Source organism: Pezoporus wallicus, unplaced genomic scaffold (genome assembly GCF_028554395.1).
Source record: "Pezoporus wallicus isolate ANWC-B61680 ecotype Strahan unplaced genomic scaffold, APGP_CSIRO_Pwel_v1 contig_227, whole genome shotgun sequence".
Classification (NCBI taxonomy): domain Eukaryota; kingdom Metazoa; phylum Chordata; class Aves; order Psittaciformes; family Psittacidae; genus Pezoporus; species Pezoporus wallicus.
Genome location: NW_026635704.1, coordinates 6146288 through 6168871, shown reverse-complemented (window position 1 = coordinate 6168871; position 22584 = coordinate 6146288). Strand labels below are relative to the sequence as shown.

Below are 22584 nucleotides of genomic sequence, written 5' to 3'. Positions count from 1 at the left end.
ACTGCACAAGAATTTATATTCCTCTACACATACATAAACTTCATGTAGAAGACCTGCAATGCTTGGATAAACCAGGCACATATGGATTTTTAAGTACCCTATAACAAACAAAATGCTGGTTTGAGAGGACTACGACTGAGTCTGATCCCTCTTGATTTTGACAATAAACTCTACTGATTCAACTATATGAGAATTTGGTAAGAATAAATTGATTTTAAATAGGAAGGATCCGTTTTCAGTTGGTCTGAATCAGTTCTAACAAAAAAGCTCATCTGTGATGTTTGATAAAATGCCAGCTCTCTCAAATGAAACATACCACATGTTTAACTAGAGATAAGTGAGCTCTGGTGTTAAAAATAGGATGCAACAGCACCAAACCACAGTACAACTATTCTGGTGAGAAGGAAAAAGAAATAAAAAGAGAGCCAAGTTGCCAAGATCCAACTTTAACAGCCTCACGGTTACTGGATAAATACGTTTATCTACAGCTCCACCACAAACAATTGCTGCTTCTGCCGTGTTTCAGCCATGCTCTGGGCTGACTTCACAATCAAAGGGTAAGCAGAAATCACAGGCAGACAACCCTTGGCCTTTCCTTTGCTTGCTGAAGGACATGTTCACAGGAACAGCTAAAAGCCAAGCAGATAGACAATAAAGTTGTGCAAAGCCTGATATGTGATTCCCAGCAATGCAATTCTGCTGACAGCCGAGGTATCACTGATTGCTTTAACCTTTGCTCAGCCTGGGCCACTGCCTTCACCTAACTCTCTTCCTAACAAACCTATGGTAATAGCTTCATCAAGGTTAAGATTAGCATGAAGGCAGTTAGCTTTACCACAAAAGACTACCTTTTGCTCACAGTGTTTCATCCTTCTCAAACAAAATTAACCACAGTAACCCAGCTTACCGTAGGACATTTTCTGAATCATCTTGGAGGAGAGATTAGAGGAGAGAAGGAATTACTAGCCACCAACTTGGATCCTAATGCAATTTTCAGAAGGAAAAAAAGCGTCTGTGAAAAGTACAAGTTCTCTCTAAAGGACCCTACTTGCTTCTTATTTCTGTGAAACATCTACATAGCACATTTTCATGGTCCCACATCCCTGTGGATGAAAGCTGGTCTTCAGGGTCTTGCTGCTGTGACGCTTTGAAACCAAGCAAGGGTCTTAAAAAGTGAGATACGCTGCTAGGAGATCATGGCTTCTACTCACCATCATGTTGACAAGTGAATGCCCAGCTCAACTGAGGAGGATGCACAGGGCGATGCTCACACCTGCCCAGGCTATTTGTCAGACCCGAGGCTTGTGAGCAAACATGCTGCTGTTGTAAAAGCAACAGGCTTTCCAGCTGGAGCAAGCATACAGTTAACTCAAACATTAATACTTCTGTTGATGAATACTGCGGCTCAGTCCTGTTCCATTATGTATGTTTTCCAATATACCTGAATGGAACATGTATCTGCTCTTAGATAGATGGATTTGTGTTTTGGTTTTGTTGATTTTTTTTTTTTTTAACACTGGTTGTAGCAAGCACCTAACATTCATTTTAAAAGCAAATCTGAAAACAATTACCCTTTGTTTGGCACTTGACCTAAAACCATCTGGGGGAACACGCCCATTCACTTTCACAAGCTTCTGGTTCAACAAAACAGGGACTTCATTAGCAGGAGAGTATCTCACCAACTGCACAAATTAAGTGTCAGCAAAAGGAGGAGACAATTGAAGTACCAGCCACAGTTGCAGGTTTGACTAAATAGTAATGTTTAACTACTTCCTTATCACAATCTTGCTGTACAACTATAATTTAGGAACCTTTGCCACTGTAATTTTCTCTGCTTCATTTTCTTTACAGCTATGCTTTTTATGTGTCAGACTAAATACTTGTTCATCAGCACTATTATCCATGCAACAACTGAAAATAAACAGCTATGGGGAAAAAGCAGAGGAGAAGAAATACAAAGTCTTTGCATACATATACAAAGTTAAAATAAAAGGCTTATTACCCAGTGTAGTATTTGAGACTGGAGGAAAAATATTCATGTACTATTGTGACTTTGTCCATAATTCTAAAGATAGTCACTGTGCAGGCACATAGAGCAGCATGATTACAGTCTAGGTAAAGTTAAGGTTAAAATCTAAAGCTTTTAGTTTCCCACAGCAATAATCCTGATGGCTTTCAGCTTTTAAATATGGAAGGGATGAGACACTGTGACCTTGCTGGGATCTCACCCACTGACCATATCCCATCACAGCTGGGGCACAACAAGCAAGAATGACAGTTCACTTGCTATGTGAGTGGAAGCAGACGGGATAATGGTAAAAAGTGCAAAAAAAAAGAGAAAGCCTTTGAAATCCCACTTGGAGTTACTAACTGTTGCTTTCCATATTCACATGTATTGCAAAGGAAAGGAAGGAAGGAAGAAAAATCAACCTGTAAATTAAACTCCCTCCTGGGAAGAACAAAAATCAAGACAACAAAATCAGAAATTCAACAGAAAAACTGGGATTGGGTTAAACACTTACAGTCACTTGCATGTTTATAAGCCATATCCTATTAATAGCACATTTTTTATATTTTATGTTTGTTTTCAAGTGTTTGCCAGACTAACTCTGATGTTGCAGGCCACCTTCCTGAAAACACAAAGGATTACTTGGGGGGTTGTCTAAACCATAAGCAGTCATTTGCTCCTCCAAAATCTCTGTGAACATCTCTGACCCGTACGTGTTCCTCTTTACAAGCTGCCTACTTCTTCCTGCAAGGCTGCCTCAGTATTTGACCACTTCTCTCTTCTCAGTAGTAGATGTTTGGCTTCACATCACCACCCGAAACCACCTACTTCACACTGGGGAGCAGACTCCTGCTCAGTCCAATCAACCGCAGGTTTTAATCTGCCTCTTATTCGCACTCTCACATAATTTTTGAAGGATGGGAATGGCCATAGCAGAGTCAGTTGTGAGATCAAACTAGGTTGCTCAGGGCTTTATCCAGTCAGGTCTTGAAAATCCCAAGGATGGGGACTGCATAGCCTCCCTGGCAAACTGTGCCCCTGCCTGGCCAGCCATTCTCATGGTGAAAATACTTCTCCCTGCAACCAGTGTGAACCCCACTCCTTTCAACTGCTGCCCACTGTTTCCTGGCCTTCCGCCACATACTGCTGGGAAGAGTTGGGGTGACATCAAATCTACTCTTCTAGTGAAAGGAAATGAAATATCATTCCTTACACTTTTAGCTCTGATATTTATCTGTTTATGCAAAGTACACTTTGCACTTTGATTTAGATTACTGTTTCAGATTTTAACTTTGCTAACTGCATTTGCCAAAAAATTAAAATATAACCAAATCGGAGGGAAAGTGAAAAATAAATCTAAGAATAAAACTTGGGTGGAAATGCTCATCCATGCGATCACATCAAACTTCCCCTGATGTGCCATGGTGATGGCAGCCCTTCAACACTCATATTACTGCATTTCCAGATACTGAAGTGGCATATCTTTAAATAGGTGTAACATAAGATCCAATTATTCATATACATTACAAAATAGGCTAAAAAAGAAAGATACATGCTGAAGAAGAGCCATAAGGAATGCACTCTGCTCATCTTCAGACTCAGAGAGGTTCGGGTAGTCTGTCCATCACAGTAAACACACATTACTTTTGTTCCTGGGCACAGGAGCTATTACTCTCTCAGGCTGATCAAGGCTTCTTAGCACATCAAAGCACATCAATCTGAAGCAGCAGTCCACTTACAGACCTTACTGCTACTCAGTTACCAAATTGCCATGTACCAGTCATGCGGAAGGGTTCTTAACTGCACTCCTAAGCCACACTGAGGAATAAAAGATATGTAACCAGAACTAAGAGAGGAGAAAAGTGCAGCAGTGCAACAGATGTTCATCCTGCCTGAAAGGTCATGTGAAATGTGATTAGTGCCATTATCCTCCAGGACTCTGTATATTGCCTTGAGACAAGGGCTTTCCGGAATAAGCTACGGATCAATAAAAAGGATTACACAGCAATACTTCGGAAATGCTCAAAAGCAAAATATCAGCTTTTATCTCAGATTTCTCCAAAGCTGTGCCTGAGAAGAAACCTTTAAGACCCATGTTTCAGTCTCAGGCTCTTGCACTGGTACAAAAGACAGGTGACACAGGTGCCACAGACTGCACATGGAAGAGAATGAAAAGGAAGAAAGGTAGAGAGGTGGTGCGCCACACACACACCCCAACAGGGTGTGCACCAGCTAAACCCAGTGGCAATCTGTCAGACAGTAGCCAGCACCCAGCCCCACGCCTTACCCAGGATGGGGCCGCCACCACCACACTGGGGAACATTTGCATCTCCCTGGGACAGGGTAGGCAGCCAACACCATGCCCACGTCATACTTGTGTTCTCCCTCAGAATTTAAGGCTGTGCATATATGAGGTTGTCACCTCGCAGGTGAGAGGCGAAGCAAGTTGTTTTCCTTAATTGAGCCTATTAGTAGTAACAAGTCACTCCTGCTAGGTCTAAATAGCTCAGAGATAAATCCCAAGGCTGCTAAGCTGCCAACCACCTCCAGTCAGTGCTCAGATAGAGCTTTACTCCTACAGCAACGCTGGGCGAATACTGCCACCTCCAACCATGCTTCTGGAGCAAATCTATGGGCTGATAACATTTGCAGCAAATGCTTTCTCTGCACCTTTCACAGAAAGTCCAAAGTGCCAGAGCCTCATCCCCAACGAGCAACAGCACGTATCCCCAGATTGGTACTCTGAGGTCAGCCATCTGCATGCGAGTAAAGAGTATGACCCTGAGAAGGCACTGTGCCTTTTTTTTTTTAAACTAAAAAAAGAGAGATCTCACCTGAGACTACTTGGGATGTTAATCTTTTTCATGGAAAACTTTGGTACAATATTTAATGCAAACACACTATCAACACATCATCTCTTAAAGTTCACACCACAGGCAACACAGGTATAGGAACAGTAAGAACTGCACAGCACTTTTCAGAAAAGCCATCCAACGAATTAATCATTTTCTGTCTGAACTATTTGCAGAAGCAACTGAATAAGCCAGAAAAGAAAAATTAAAATGTTCCAAGCCATTGCTTCACAGTGTGTCTTACAGAAAAGTAATTTTAAAATTATTACACTCAATCTCATAAAATGACACTATTTCAAATTAATCCACGGTGTGTTAATTCCTTCACCTTTACCAACAATAAAACAGGCTAAGAAAAAAAAACACCAAAAAAAAGCTGAAATTCAGTAAGCTTTGCCTTTTGCTTCTACAAGACAAACATCACAGAATTAGCTTTCATCCAGCCCAACTGCCAATAAACACCACTCCTCTTTCTCCAAAGTAGCATAAGTAAGTGAAATTCATTTTGCAGACTCACCAGTGTCATCCATATTCCAGGCGGCAGCCAGTTGTCCAGTTTGTGAAGTCCACGATTGTAGCATGTTCATAGCAATCAACAGGAAAACAAAGCAGAAAAGGAGAGAACAAAAACAAAACTCTTCAGATTCAATTAATAAGACAACACTATTGCTTTCTATAAAGTCTGTTACAGAATAGTTTCAGATAACTCATTAAAGGGACTGAACACACACCCACACCCTTAACTTACTCTAAAAGAAAATTAACATAATAGCAATGTCGCATTGATAAAAGAATAATAATTACACTCTGATAATGAATTGTCAAGGTTGGCTTTCATAAGAAAGGCCCTGTGAGGGGAGAAAAATATATTTACAAAAGAAAAAGGCAAATTTTCACAGTAACCCCTCCCCATTAGCAGTAACAGGTGAACAACATCACGCCCAGAAAAGGTGTATTATTTGCTCGCATTGCTGACATTTCTAAATCCTTGATGAGGAAATGTAACATTTGTCAAGGAAGCAAGTCAAAAACCATCGCAGGCCACAGCAACTGCTCCTTTTCAGAATCCACAGTCGAGGATGGAGCATTGATAATTTATTCTTTGCAATTAAGGGGGCCCGAGGCCTACCCCACACCAGAGTATCTATGCACAGTTACACATCTGCAAACAGTCAAGAATACCCAAGGTGAAATAACAAATATTTTTTACTTGGACCTTGAACAGTGCCTGGGTGACCAAACCCAGTAAGTGTCACCTCTCCTACCAATAAAAAGCCCAAGAACAAGTTTTACAGCTTTCTCAGGCTCAGCATTGATTTCTTTTGACAACCACTCCAAAACATTCAGCCAGTTCAGCATTTGGTATTTTGCTTTTTTATTATTATTCCTTTGGAGAGGGAATGCTTTAAAGAGATTTGTACAAAATGGCAATTACTATGGGTTAGCCTAAACAAATTGCACATGCATGTGTAACAACAGTGAAAGCACGCTCTTCTTTTGACCAGAGAAACCGATTGCATTTGCAAGTTAAGAGCACAAAGCCATGAGTACAAAGACACCAGATGAAGAGAACACTGAAGCCTGTGGTGGAGGGGAGGTGGCAGTGAAGAAAACCAGCCATCTTCTCTCAGTAGCTGTATGATTATCAGATTGATTGTCAATGCAAACAGCACCAAGGCTAATGAGATGCCAAGAAGCCAAAAGTCACTGCAAAGTCTCCTGCAACAGACTGGAGTATCTTCCCCATTTCATAGGTTTTGACCATCCGTATTCTTCGACTGTTTGCAGGAATACAGATATCCTCACAACCCAGTGATCTTCTGCTGGGTCCCAGCAAAGGGACCTGGGGCCAGAACAGCATTTTGCCCTCCAGAAATCCCAAGGCAGTGTAAGAAGCCAGTGAGCTATCTGCACAGACCCTGGTGTGTTTTTTTTCTGATCCCTGTAGAAACCATGCCTTACAAAGGCAAATTTATCTGTTGGTGTCAAAGAGGAAAACATAACTGGCACAGTCAACTAATTTGCAGCCCCCCTGTGGATTACGGCTGATGAAATATCTCCTCTGCCTCCACGGCCCATTAATAAGACAGCACAAAGACTGCAGAAGAAGGATGATGATTGCTCATGTATTTACCACTTTGCTAGGGAGCAACTTTTTTTTGTGTCACTGTTTTTGTAGGAGTGCTTTTACAGAAGGAGCCTTTCCAACGCCTTCATGTGAAGAATATTAGAGGGGAAAGGGAAAAGAGATTACAAAGGATTTGCCTTCATTTCTGATTTCTCTTGTCAGTCTTGTGAACCACAGTCCTTCTCCAGAGATGTGACCATATATCATCACTGTCAGTGTGACTGCCGAAGATATTACCTACCTTTTTCCCCTGCAAGGGAATTTGTGATTACTTGGAGGACGCTTTTACTGGAGCAGAGATGACTCCAGGATACTCCCAAGGACTGTAATGGCCACTGAGTGACCTGACTAAACACAGGACTTCAAATTAAGGAAAGTCAGATTTTGATGGTGGCATGCAGCAAGACAAACATTAATGAACTTACCAGGAGATAAGAGGTCAAGAAGTCACAGGAAAGCATATGTTGAGTAGGTGGGAACAAGGGAAATGTGGTGTGCAAAAAGAGGAGGAAGGAACAAAAAAAAAATAGCGTGGATGACTCAAAATCTGTAGAATTTGAGCAGGAAATCTACTGAACTAGTTTATTTAGGATGTGGAGAGGATGGGAGAGAGGGATAGTACTGCAGCATCTCCACTGACAATACTGCACATGCATTTCTGAGTGAGAACAAAAGGTGGTTGCTTAAGTTTGACAAGTTACAAGGGACAGCTTCCCATGGGCAGCTCGGAGAGGGGGGAAGTGACAATATGCCATGACAGGATGGATGTATGAATGGGTGTGATGTAAACTGCCTTGAGTACTGCAACAGCATCCACTGCCTACCTTACATGCCAGTTGCTTGGCTCACAGTGAGGAGAAATGCATTAGAGCAAGACCATAGAGACATTTTGCATTCCCCCTAAAATAGTTCCTTGCATGCTATTTTTGCATGACACCGGTTAGGAAACCAAAAACGTTGGTTCAGCATCAGGCAGTAATTTTAGGGTCAATTGCTTCTTCACCAGGCACTGAAATCACAATTTTTCAAGCATCAAATTAACTGTGAATGTTTTAGGGGACAGTGAACTTTAGTTACACACTATTACTGTGGGTCCCCATCTCAAAACCCTCTCTTGTAATCCCTCTTGTTATGCCAGGTGCTTTTTTTTCTAGAATTGCACTTTAAGATGAACTCTACAATTACACTACTTGCTTTCTGCATCATCAACTTGTTCCTGACTGTTACACACTCTCCAGCATATAGCTTTCAAGTGGTGGAATTCACTTTCAAAACCACATGAAGCATTTCATCCATTTATCACAGAAGTACATCAATATAGGTTTTCCAGCTGAAAGCTTCTGAAAGTTTCCTCAAAACTTTTATGCTCAGCTTGGACCCATTCCTAATACACAGGCAGGGTAAAAGACTCATCTGGCACCATTGCACCATGAAATAAACAAACAAGAAAGCCTTAAGGAGGTTAGCTGTTTAACAAATAAAACAAAAACCAGGGCTATGCATCTTTCCCCAGTACCATTGGTACAATACAGAACAACTACATGCCTTGAAGCTGCATCTGATTTCACTCTGGATCTAGCTGAATCAAACTGGTATTTAAACAGCATCTCAGGCAATGCTCCAGGGGGCCAAGAAAGAAACTAATGGAAATTGGAAAGCCATTGCTGGGGATGATGTCAGATTTGGATTTATGGCATCACCTACCAGTGGAAATTCTAGTATAGAAGCAGACTTTAATATTTTACTCCTCTATGTGAACGTTATTCAAGTGTGAACATGAAAAAATGTTCTTTAAAATGAAAAGACCATCCAGCAACATCCTACAAATTCTGTGCATCTTCAGCTAATCTAAATGAGAAGTGCTATTTCGTATCAAAAAAAAACTTTATGGAAATAAGATAGTTGACATGACAAATGATGAAATCAGCAGTGCTGTGGAGGTTTCACATTTAAGTGATGCATAACAAAGCTGGGTTTGGTTTGTTCAGTCTCCATGTCAGGTCTACAGCCCCACTTCCACAGCTTGCTGACCATTCAGACAACTGCTTCAAGCTTACCACATCACGAGCAATGAGCTACACAACTGAAAACTCCCAGCTGCTTTCAGTAAAGCAAAGGCAGCATTAAACACGAGCAGAATCAAAATCTCCCCTCCATTCTTGCAATACAAAGCCCAAGCGCTATTTGAGTTTCACAAAATACAAACTATGGTCAGTCCTCAGAAGGTGAGAAACTTCAGGTCTTGGCAAAGTTTCCTAGGTTCATCTAAGAGCAACTCTGTGAAAAACCCATACACCCATATGTAAATAAAAGTGTACATAAACGTAGTTTACGCATGTACACACAGAGAGATAACACACATATACGTATCTAATTTATATAAAATTTATATTTTTCTATCACCCAGCAGGTGGCACTCGTAGCACAAGCTCCCGAGGCTGGAGCACTGTGGGAGCCTGCGAGCAGGCACAGCTCTACAAGAGGCACCATCTCCAGAAAGGTAAAACCATCATGGTCATGAAAGCATCTACCACCCATTTGCAAGACCTGAAGCATCAAGTCCAGTATCTGGGCCAAAATCCCATTAAGCTTACCGGGCAGGCACCATCTCCATTAATTCCCTCAACAGCTGCCAAATCTCAAGTGCTTTTGCAGCCTTTCCAGAGGAGGAGCATTTGGGGGGCTGGAAGGGTTCTGGGATATTTTCAACATAGAAGTGTTACATTATGATGTCAGGAACAATACAAGTAAATGTAAAGCTTGCTTCAGACTTCATCACTTCTTTTCCCCATTTAGCACACCCAACTAGTTTTCAATTAGTCCCACTAATAATTTTGGCTTTTGAAGATCTCATGAAAGAGCAAATCAGAACTGGCAGAGGAAATGCTGTTTTCCTTTGATTAAAATTAAAGACTTGTTTTCACCCATGACTTAAGTGTCACTATTGTACGTACGCTCTTAATACACCTCTTCTTCAGCTGAGTGGTGCTTCAACTTCAGCTGAGTGGGTTTGTTTTTAAAAGAAACATTTTCCCTTCAAATTCAATATTCCACCCATGTGCCTCCCCTCTTTAAAAAGTCAGTTCAGAAGCATCCATTTGAAAGCATCAGCTCTGCACGGAGCAGCGCTGCTCCCTGTAAGAGAATGCCTCATGTCAGATTGAAAGATGCCTTTCCAAGGTCATTTCATGTTCCAGTGGGTTTGTTACTAAGTTGTAGAACAGCAGATAAGGTTGCGCGAGATAGTAAAGTGCCTTCCTAAGCTAGTTCTGGGCAGTAATGTGCAACCAATATTTGAGCGAGGGACTTCTGTAACATTTACCTCTGAAAGAAACTTCATATGCTGAGAGAAATGCTGCTGCAGGAAGGGCAGGAGTAGTACTGAGAAACCGATAGTCTGCTTTCCTGCTAGCTCCCAATTAAAATTAATTTTTTGTTTTAAAGGCCAAAGAAAAGGTCATTTTTCTCAACAAATTTACATTAACTGCATGTGTTTATGGCAGCTGGCAAAGGCTGGGGGATTTCTAGGAACATTAGGGGGGATCTCTTCAGGAAGTTTTGTTAAAATACCTGACCCTTCATAACGATGAGAAATTGATGTTAAAAACTGCTCAATTCAGAATCAACAGCAATGCCTCCAAGTTGCAAGAACAAGGATATCAGAGTAGCTCTTTATTAGGTACCAGGACTAACAGTTTTCAAGGTTAAAAAGGGTGTGGGGTGGATATATAAAGAATACATCCAAGAATGTTTCTTTGAAAGTGTGGTAGTCACATTGTGAGGAATGATGATCCGGTATTTTTAGATGCTTCTAATACAGCCCAAAAATGGAGGAAACCATATAACAGTATCCTCTTAGCAAGCTTTTAATACTGCTTGAGCCTAACCCAAACTCCAGAAGAAGGTGAGCATCTGGCAGCACATTAAATTGCGTGTCACCATTTCAGCCATCATACCAGGGGCTAAATACTTCCCTGGAAAGAACAGGGGAACACGCATATGAAGTGCAGAGGGACTGAAGCAGGGAAGGGGGGGGAGGGGAGGAAATCCTTCTCACAAACGGTTAGCCACATCTTAATGAGGTTTAATGCTTGATGAAGGATCACCAAACTGGGATCCAAAAATGCGAGTACTTGGCAATGAAACAGCCCTAGGAAGAGGGTGAGGGGGGGTTCAAGTCCCACACGAGCATCTGGGGGGGAGGGGGAGAGGGGTGTCCAACAGCCCGTCAGGAAAAATTAGGAAAATGGCCACCCAGCACTGAACTGTGCACAAAATGCAGAGTTTCGGTGCTTCCAGTTCTGCATTGCACCCTGCGCTCCCAGCCCCCCGCAGCCCCACACGCTCCCGAGCGCCCCGCAGCCCCCTCTCGCCGGCGGAGCGCGGAGCTGCGGGTCACCGTGCGCTGTCCGCTCCGCTGTCGCCGGGGCTCCGCTACTGCGACTTCTGATTTTCCTGCTAGTATCACTTTTCTAATGAACTGCCGTTACGTTACTGCCGAAATGTAAACTGTGCCGGCTGAATAGTTTTAGCGTTTTTTGAACATCTGAACGTGTGAGTATGCGTGCGGCACACCTCACAAACACCCCACTATTACACATTTTAACTCTGCAGACGTGCTGACCCCACCGACCGCCCGCAAAACCTTGCGGCTTCCTCAGGGCTGACCCCAAGCCTACACTAAACCACCCCAAAAACGGGCTCCGGCACCCCATCAGCACCGAACGGGCTTACCATCGGACGTTTCCCCGGCCGCGCTCCACCCTGCGCAGCGCGGATCCCCCCGCTCTCTGCCCGCCCCGTTCCGCAGCTGCACCGCGCCAAGCTCACAACTTTGCTGCTGCGTCCCAGCCCCCGCACCTGGGCGGATCTTCCGCGGACGATGCCGTGGAAGGGAAAGAGGCGGGAAGGGCGGCTGAGGGACAGGCTCCCGCAAGAGCAGTACCCGCCTGAGGCACTCCGCGCCTCGCGGCCCCGCGCACTCCTCACCGCACCGCGGGCGGCAACTCCGCTCCGCCGCTGGGGGGACTGTGGGGGAGCAAGCCCTGATCGAGGGCACCCCGAAACGACCCACGGGGGGCAGCGAAAACGTGAAGGTGGGGGAGTATCACAAACAGCCAAAGGCAAATACGCGGAAGGGGGAGAAATAAAAAGGGGTAGCGGCGACCCCGCAGCGCGGACCTGCGCCCCCGGCCGCCTCCTTGCGCCGAGGCGCGGAGCAGAGCTCAGCAGCACGGCGCCCCGCGAGGGCCCCTCGGCCCTCCCCGCCGACCTCAAGCCAAGGACAGCTCGGCGGTCCCGCTGTGCATCGCGAACCGACTGGCCGGGCTGCGCGGCGGCACCAGGGCTGGCAGTGCAAGGGCGGCCCGGGGAGCGAGGACAGGCAGCTCCTCACCTGAGCTTGCCTCGGGACGCGCTCTCCTCCGCCGCCGCCGCGGTAAGCGCCTCCTCCCGCTCTCCGCGGAGAAGGCTGACGCGGACAGCCGCGGCCCGCAGAACTTACGCGGAGCCGGGCTCCCACCTGCAGCTCCCGGCAGACTCCAGCAACCGGCACGGCTCAGCTCGCCTCGGCACCGCACGGATCGGACCGCCCCCCTCCACCTCCCTATTGGCGACGCCGCAGCCGCTCCGCCCCGCCTGCTCGAAGCGCCCTCCTGGGCGGCGAAGGACTTCGGTGCCGCACTCCCGGGAGCAGGTGAGGAGCTGTGCAGGGGATCAGCAGCTCCTGCCCCCCCTTTCCACCCGAGCCCCGAGTTTTCCCCCTTCGGCTCAAACTAATAAAATCCGTGACGTTACTTGGTGCCATCATTAGGCATGTGAAGAGCCTGTTGGCACAGCCGCTCCGAGAGGCTCGGGTGCAGGGGCTGCCGCCCCGTCCAACCTAGCTGAACACGGTCCTTAACGCCCTGGGGAGGCAGCAGGATCCCAGGAGTGTGTAGCAGGGTGAGTGCTCCACCACGGATCCAGGGGAAACACAAACTTCCTTGAGACAACTGAAGAACAGGGCCAGGTGAGCAGACTGGACCTCCCGAGCAATAATGCGTGCCAGAACACCCCAGCACCTCGTCCATTCAGTCTCTTTCCCTCAGCAACCCACAGCAATTTTCTGCCTTTTTTGCTTGAATTATAGGTAGCTTTCAGGCGAATGTGCTCTAGACACAGAGGAGGACAGTGTATAGGAGGTGTGGGACAAAAATCAAAGTACAGCTGCACTGGTGGAAGCGTGGAAAGACTTCCCACATAGTGGTAATCTCCCATTGGATTTGGGATCACCCTGAATCTCAGGAGAAGTGAGGTGGCACCTCTGGGAACACAGCTGTCATGTGATGGGAAACCCTCAGCTTCCTTCCCTGCCCCCACAGAAGTGAGAAATTCCCTGGAGCAAAGTACACTGAGGCAGACCTAGAACTGCTCAGGACTGACTTGTAGTGAGCAAAGTGGTCATGAGATGTCCTACTAGGAGGCAGAAAGCATGTTCTCTGCTTTGGGTGTCATGTCTTAAGTCATTAACGCCAAGATTATAGCTGACCTTGCTGAGGTCTCTAAGTCACCACGAGGCTGACTTATCCCCTGTGGGAGGCAGCCAGCATCACCATATTTAGCAAGCCTGCCGCCTGCACAGTACTTACCATCCAGCAAAGCCCTGTTCCCGGTGGTGGGGAAAGCCATCTCCTTCCCCAGAGCTGAGCAGCAGGGGCAAGCGGGATCCCTCACAAACGCTGCGGTAGGAAGGGCTGCAGCATCCCTTGGAGCTTGTCCAGCAGTGCTGGCTTCCATCCTCGCCTGGAGTTTGCCCGTGGTGAAAATTATTGCTGAATTCCACCACACGTCGTCTGAAGAGGTCAAAGGATACCTGTAGCGAGGGTCTCCTTGTAAGGAGGGTGCAGGGTGCCAGCCACCAGTGGCAAAGGTTAAAGTTCCAACTAGGAAGGTTTAGTTCAGCACGCATGATAATTTTCTGTGATAAGTTAAGCTGAGGTCAGCTCAGCGAGAACATCCTGCCTTCCAAGGGAGTTGTGTGGCAAGCAGATTTCCTGGCCGCCTGCTTTTTTTTATCATTATATTTTTATTTATCGACGGAGCTGTGTACAGCTACTGACTTTTACAGCTTTGCAAATTGATATGCAAGAGGTGATGGGCTCAAAGAGCCAGAGGCAAAACTTAGTTAAATAGCCTCACTTGATTTTTCTGCTATTTGGCAAAGTGTTCATAGAAAATAAAGTCCCAGGTCTATGGCAGAATACACAGGATGAGGTGAGGGAGCTGGGACCTGGCCCTGGGCAAGGCATCAGCAGGCATACACCGGCTGAGAGTCAGTGGTGTTGTCACAGTGGGGATGCTGTCACAACAGCTCCAGCTGGGGATGGCAAGGCCAGGCTTCCCAGCTGGAGCAGGGCTACAAGGCAAGAAGTGAATCTGTGAGCAGGAAAGTGACTTCGGTTATGCCACATAGATTTTCACTGGCTACCATGGAAAGGACTGATGGTGCATCATCCCATGTTATAAGGGTTTTTTATCTCTATTAAGGTTGAGAGGGGCACTGGAAGAATCCACATATGTAGAAAAAGTGCCATAAAATGGGTGCTAGGGGTGGGAAGGCTCCCAGGGGAAGCTGGTGCTTTGCCGTGGATTGGAGCAGGTATCTGGGGCTTCAGGGAAACTGGCTCTAGGCATTTTGGAAGCAATCCCCCATCCTCGCTTTATTGGACAAAATGGCTGAAGCGTATTTTGTTCCGCTGATGTGGGAAAAGGCCTTGCCAGACCCTGTCAGGGAGGCATTCATTAAAGGAACTAATGGCAAGTTCCTAAAATGTCCATCAGAGTGATCAGGATGTCTGCCGAGAGAAATCTGACTTGCTGGGCTTCAAGTTGTGCCAAGTCATTGTGTTCATCAGGAAATGAGAGTGTTCTGGGGCAGGTAAAACACAAATAAATCACACTGACCCTCCTCCGGTACTTTCTGCTCATATTTCCGAAGTCATGTTCCAGGAGGAGGCTTACATACATTCATTACGTATTTACTTAATAGGCTGTAACAGCTCAGAGGCATTTTTTTTGCTTATATTGCAGTTAATGCTTTCAGCACGTTGTATAGGATTCTCTCCTTACTAGAATTACCATCCTAAGCACCCTATCTGAAATTTCCCTGCTAAGGATGTATTGCCGAGGCTGCATTCGAAGAATGTTAATCTGATTTATGGCAACCTGGCATGACAATGTGCAGTAATAGGTGATATAAAGTTGAAACCTTGCGACAGAGAGGACATCCGTCTCTGACCATGATGTGAATGTGGAAGCCCGAGGAGGGCCGGCAGGGGAGAATGAAGAGCCTGTGAGCATGGGGTGATGAACAAGGGGAAGTATTTACAGCATCACTTTAAAGAGCCATTTACACCAGAGAGCATCATTATTTCTACACATATCAGTACTTCCTAGTGTGGGCTGGCCTCATATATCCAAACTTTTATGGGCTCTCTGTATTATTTGCATGGCAGTGTTGAGTTTTTTTACTTTAAATGAACCTAATTAATAATGGTTTGTCTGCCGCTGCTTATTAACATGCTTCTGGGAGACCAGGTGGTGGGAGAGGAATGCCTGGCGGTCACCACTCTCCAAACTCCAAAGGAGGTGTCCAGCCCTTCTCAAGCTTCTGAGACAGAGGTGTGGATTTACAACTAAATCTGAGTTCACATATATGGAGAAATAAATACTATAGTAATATACTATGAAGACAGCATTTTCTTTACAGAAAGACCTTTCTGAATGGTCCCTGTGGCCCTTCCATTGCTGGCCAATCAGCAGGCAATGCCAGATCCTGACATCCCTTGCCCCCCAAGGGCATCCCACATATCTTTCACCATAGCATGGGTCCTCCTTCCCTTGCTGTGCAGATTAGTTCCTGAAAAGTTTTCTAGTCTGACAACTTACCTGCTTACAGCAAAATCCAAGAGCACTTGTTTAAATGTTCCATTTCCAGTAAATGAAACCATACACTGCTTTGCCCATGCCTGGTCATTTTAAATTGATGGGGTTTGTTAGAAGGACCAGGGCAGTGTTTGTTATAATTTGCCAATCCCTGAGGATTGCTTTCAAATCAGAGACCAGTATTATCTGATATTAGAGCTGTCCACAGCTTTATTTTTATGCTATCATCGGCACACATGATGTTTAAAAGACTACAGAAAGAGGCAGCATCCCTGCCCCGCCAAATATACAGTTTCAGGACTGAAACAGATTTATTGGAATCAATGTGCACTTTACTGTTAATTTCTTTGTGCAGTGAGGCCTCCTTTAAAGCTTGACAGTTTTTTTCTCTGAAAGCTGAAATGAGACTAACCTGCAGTATCAACACTGAGTAGTTTGACATGATGCTTCTATCTCTCTCTCTCGCTCCAGACTTCTGAGACACTGCAGAATTATGCTTATCACATTTACTGAAAGTACCCAGGCTGCTTAAAACAATACAAAAAGCATGCAAAATTCAGTTTAGTGTTGGCAGGGGACTTGACCAGGCAATCTAACTGGTCACTTATTGCTAGCTATGCCTGTGATTATGTGTCCACATCATGCTGTCTAATATTTTAAGTTCGTCCTACACCATATTTTCATTCAGGGAAAGGAATTTACTTTAGCATCATTCTTTCCCCATGTCACAAGAGCAATTTTTCACTGTTGTTAAGAAAATGGCATTTTTTGTTAAGAAATTGCAAATGACAGAGCCGTGCTTTGTCACTTGAGCTTTCCTTATTTATTGTCTCCTTAGTTAGTGAATAATTCTGAAGAATTTCAGAACAACAATCTATAGTATGTATCTATCAAATTGTACAGAAAAGACTTCAAATAAATTGTGTGAATTAGCATTTCAGCATATGAAATGCTGCTTTTGCAGCTTTCAAGGCTTGACCCTTAAAGAGAATAGCAAGACATATATTATTTGATATTTTAAGTGAACTGTCCAGAGGATTGTAATCAAAGGCACAAAGTCCAGCTGGGGGCAAGCTACTAGAGGTGTACCCAAGGGCGTAAGGTTGAGTTCAGTCCTGTTTAACATCTTCATTAATAATCTGGATGACAGGGCAGAGTGTATCCTCAGCAAGTTTGCTGATGAGACAAAACTGGGAGGAGTGGTGGATACACAAGGAGGTTGTGCTACGATCCAGAGGGACCTCAAACAGGCTGGAGACATGGGCTGGCAGGAACCTCATGAAGTACAATAAAAAGAAATGCAAAGACCTGCAACTGGAGAGGAACAAGCCCAGGCACCAGTACAGCTGGGGGCTCATCAGCTGGAAGTCAGCTCTGCAGAGAAAGACCTGGAGGTCCTGATCTAAAAGCAGCTGACCAGAAGCCAGCTATGTGCCCTTGCCGCAGAGGTCAGCCGTATCCTGGGCTGCATTAGGAGGCGTGTTGCCAGGAGGCTGAGGGAGGTGGTCCTTCACCTCTGCTCAGACCTGGTGAGGACACAGCTGGAGTGCTGGGTCCAGTTCTAGGCTCCTGTCCTCTGCAATATAGGAGAGAGATGGACTTACTGATGTGAGTCCAGCTAATGAAGATCACTGAGGAACCTGAGCCTCTGAGGTATGAGGAGAGGCTGAGAGAGCTGGGTCTCTTCAGCCTGGAGAAGTCTCAGGGGGGATCTTAGCAAGTGTAGCAGTACCTGATGGGAGGGAACAAAAATGAGGGAAGCAGGCTCTTTTGAGTGGTGCCCAATGCCAGGACAAGAGGCAATGGACACAAACTAAAACACAAGAAATTTCATCTGAATGCAAACCCCCCTACTTTTTACAGTGGTAGCACTCAAACACTGGCACAGGTTTCCCAGAGAGTCTGTGGTGTCTCCCTCCTTGGAGATATTTAAAAGCCATCTGGACATGGCCCTGGGCAACCTGCTGTAGGTGGCCCTGCTTGAGCAGGGGGGTTGGACAATGTGACCTCTAGAGGTCCCTTCCAACCTCAGCCATTCTGTGATTCTGTGACTAATTCAGATACCCCACAGAGCAGCACTGTTCTTGCTTCCCAATGACAAAATAACAAAATACTCTAGTGAAATTCCTTTTTCTGACTTTGATGAAAGAAAATGTGCTATGCATCATTAAAAACATACCAGCATATTAAAACCATATTATGCTTGTAAAATAAAGAATGTTTTTTCATCTGTTGCCATCAAATTTATGCCTGTGTTAATGTGAAAAATTAAATAAATCCACATGGATGTCTCAATTAGTGATGCAAAATAGGTATATTATTTAGTTTGAAAGGAAAATATTTATGTTCGAAGTTTGGGATGGAATATATATACTCCCATGTTTCAAATTAAAACATATTGGACAATTTCCAACCAGAAAGCAATGTCAAGATGAAGGAGATGGCAGGTTGGCCATTTTTCCCTATAATGGCTCCTCAGTCCAGGCTGAAAATGCAGTAAAACCAGAGAAACATCTGTCCTGGCAGGTTGGCCATTTTGCCCTACAATGGCTCCTCAGTCCAGGCCGAAAATGCAGTAAAACCAGAGAAACATCTGTCCTTGGTCTGGTTGACCTGAATGCGCAAGAGGCATATAGTGTTGTTGGACAGGACTGGTGGCAGCCTGCAAGTGTGAAGTCTGGACAGTCACAGACCACACTGAAGTGGAAGGGCATGCTGATCATCTTTCTTTCAAAGGAAATGAAAGAGAAATTAAAGCCTCATTTGTTTAGTGGTAATTGAAACAAGACGAGTCACCGCCCAAGGTGCAACACAAAATAGGAAGGCTGGGTTGGAAACTCGGCCGTGTGGCTAGAGGGGTTTCACTGGAAATTGGTTGCAAAAAAGAAAGGAAATGGGGCATTGATTTGGTTGAAGCTCTGCATTAGCTTGTGGGTGGAAAGAAGCACAAAGCAAGCAGACAGCTGGACAGGCAGAGCGTGTGTGGCCCCAGAAAGGTAGCCAAGAATAAATGACTTTCTTTCTTTCCAGCTCTGAAAAGGCTGGAAAAATATCTCACAAACAAGAAGACAACTTCTAACTGTAAGGTCCTCCTGTGTCTGAGCAGAAAAAATATTTGTATTTTAACAAACAGGTTTTACCCCACTCATAAAAACAATTTTGACTTGAAGTGACCCTAGAACTCTGTGCAAAGAGCAGCTTATCTAACTGCAACATCATACAACCTACAGCACTTAAATCAGTGCCCCATAAAGCTGGCTTAGAGTCCCATCCTGCTATCAATTAGAACTCTTCTCACAAAACAGTCTGCAAAAGATGTATATTACAGTCTCAGAGCTATACAGCTTCTCCCACAAAGTTATGAAACCTTTATTCCTTTAGGGATAAACAGTAAAGCAACATCTAATTTGTATGAATAACTCTTTCAGCTGCTTAAATACATCCAGCTTGATGAATTTTTTAGGCTGTTCTGATTTCTCTGAATGTATTAATCTTCCACACCTGTTAGTTTATTGGAAACAGTGGAACATGCTGTGCTACTAGTGTTTCACCCTTCCTTCCCTGCTTTTTGAAGATTCATGGTGTGATAGCTTTTTTCAAATAATAAAATACTAGTTAACTGTCCTTTAGACGGATCTCCAGGTAAGAATTTCTGTCTGGATGGTCGGTGGGATGAAAAAAACACACTTGTTGACAAAAAAAAATCCTGTTTTACCTTACTTTAGTTGTTTAGACTAGTCGTGGTTCTTGCTGAATTGAGAATTTGCGGAAATGAGTAATAGTGCATGGACTACTGCTTTTTTCTTGCCAATTCCTCATCTCTAGATGCAATGCCATTTGAGTACAGAGCTATCCAGATGTGTGTCGCAGCTTGATTTCCTTGGGCTGTCTGAGGAAATGCTTCAAGAGAAGCAGTGCTTTCTACCCCAGTGACATGATAAATCCCTTCAGGATGCTATATAGTACCAGAGCAGCAAAGCTTTATTGCATTTGCCTTAAATGCGTCCCTTTCCAGTTCGTTGAAAAGCCATCCTCTCTTACAAACATATTTGTGAAGCCCACAGAAAAAGCATTTTGTCATGTTTGACTGAACCTTCTTTAATTTGACAGTGGAAACTGTGCTTCTGTAGCCTGAGCTGTATGTAATCTGGGCCTTTTCACTGATACAACAGAAATAGCTCCTATTTGAAGGTGAAAATTTTAGCCCAAATTTCTGTGTCAACAACACACACTAAAGTCTACAATGCAGGAGGAAAGAAATGTATGCCTTAATCCTTTGAATGAACAGGTGCCTCAGTGTTAAAGACAGATTAATACTGATTTGGAATATTTATTTTACATATCCTCTATTGGTGTCTGCCTCTCGCTACCCTGTTGCAATGCTAAAGACTCAGATGGCCAAAGCACAGCATGGCTTTTGTTTTCTCTTGCACCTGATCTGTGGAAGAGGAGGTAAGCTTGTGGCAAGAGCTGAGGTGGGAACTGTGCATAGCCCTCGGAGATGGCATTTAAGCCTTAATAAGTAGGGAGAGGGGAGGAGAGAAGGATTTAGATACCCCTGATGAGATGGGATGGGCCTACAGGTTGCAATCATCTTATGATAATTTTCAAGTTGCAGATTCCCTTGTTTTGACTTCTCTCTCATTTTACTTCTTTTTTGACAATGTGGGGACTTATAACTGCATTTTGCTGTAGCAGCTGTACCTGTGTTTTATTCCTGATGCAGCAGTGTGTGCTTGAAACACGATGCAGGACCTCCAGCTCCTTGTCCTGGGATGGGTTTCCCATGAAAGAGCTGAGCTGCAGGGACAGTACCTGCTTTTAGCCTTGCATTGTGCAGGGCAAACTCCCTGTTGTGAGGGCTTGTGCACTCTGCTGCTGGAAATGTCCACTGCTAGGGCTGCCTTTGGGACTCATTTGTTATGGTTTGCGTAGATGGGCTGGCAATCAGAGCTGGTGCTAAGGCAGGCACTGTGATTTATGGGGCTTGCCCCACTCTGCCCAGCCTGCGCTTTCCCACTTGTGTTCCCGGCCACATGTTCAGCTGGGTGGTCCTCAGAGAACAGGCCAGTCCTGTCTCTGGCCAGACAGGCACTGCATCTGCTGACATAGATGGTCTAGAATGGACATGGAGAACCAGGTCCAGCTGTAGGTAAGGCTGCTTTTATTTCCATGTGACCTGCCACAAGCCTAAGAAAGCATTGAGCAGAGCATGCTCACGCTGCCTTTTTACTCTCTTCTTTTAAAGCTTAGGCTTTTATAGTGGAGAAAATAAAGATGACAAGTGAGCTGAAAACATTCAGAGGATCAGAAGATTTATTAAGGTGCTTCCTGACAGCCCTTTTATTTTGACTATGTCATTCCTTTATGACATTTACTTTTGCTGTGATGGTTACTATTACTACCCTTTACGTTCTTGTATGTGGTTTTACAGCATGGCTCACGGATTGATTACAAAAGGACCATTGCATATGCTTAAGATCAATAATCTGCAGGGCATGTGATATTTAAAAAATAAAAAAATGCTTGAAGCAGGATTGTTTAATAGACTTATATGTACTTTCAGACCATACTATTCTCCCTGATAAGCCCACAAATTCTTCTGGAGAGGAAGGGTTAATCTTCCTAACAGCTGAATATTTTTCACAAAAGCAAGTGTCACATTTATTGTTAAAAAAAATCCAGAAAATCAGTCCATCCCCTTCACACTGGTGACTGACAGATGATAGTAATTCCTTAGTGAGTTAATGTTTGTCTTGGGAGAGTATCAATGTGGAATCTTTTTTCTTTTTTTTTTATAATTTAATTTTCAATTTTAAATAAAGGGATCAAAACTAATGATTAAAACGGGACCTCAAATCGGCTTCTTAGTTATTACAGGAAAAAAGAGATTGTTAACATTCATGAAGGCCCTACTTAAAAAAACCAAAAGACTTCAAATGAACTGAAGAATGAAGTAGATTCTGTAAACAATAGGTAACAAGGAATACAGAATAGCATCAATTAGGCTCAATAACTACAAATATGCTGACATATTTGACTACTTTCGTACAATTTATTAACTCCACACACTAAACTCAAATGCACACAACTGTAGAAGTGGCAGAATGGATGCATCTAAGTCCAGTTCTTCTTTGACACCAGCAGCATCTTTCTCAATCACATGAGTGGATGAAAAAAGCTTTTCAAAACTGAGACTATAATTTTTCAAATTTGCTGGAAAGACAGTGAATCTGAAAGCAAAGGATACAGACTGTCCACTTTTCAAACTTGGCCTAACAGAAGACAGCTATTAGCTTTACTTATCATTTCTGGCTTCAACATTAATGTGGAGACTCACTTAAAAAAATCTAACCACACTGCAAAACCCTACCTGTAAATAGTGTGTGTTTTATGAGTGAGACTGGAAGTCACCACTTATGGTCATCACTTTAGTGAGGCAACTGGTAAGAGCAGGGTAGTGAGGCAACTGGTAAGCAGCAGGGTTGTAACCTGGGATATTAAGAAAGCAGGAAGATTCTCTTGTATTCCAACTTTGAAGTGTTACTTGTATAAAGACTAAAGAATATATAAAGTCTTTAAAGAAGAAAAATGAATATATATTTCCATATTTTTTTTTATTTTAGTGAGAGCCACAACTTTTTCTGTGAATTATTCATAGCATTTTGTCC

General features: G+C 44.2%; 1 protein-coding gene across 2 annotated transcripts in view; it reads right to left on the bottom strand.

The window, feature by feature from the left end:
• EPB41L3 (erythrocyte membrane protein band 4.1 like 3) overlaps window positions 1–11818 on the bottom strand; it is a 145540-nt gene extending 133722 nt beyond the window's left edge. Inside the window, exon 1 of one of the 2 annotated variants that reach the window (XM_057397516.1) lies at window positions 11723–11818. The gene's annotated coding sequence lies outside the window, so the exon portion shown is untranslated. Of the gene's footprint in view, window positions 1–5377; window positions 5399–11722 lie in introns of those variants that run through there. The other variant, XM_057397512.1, reaches the window with a different exon arrangement.
• Window positions 11819–22584: the final 10766 nt, after the last annotated feature.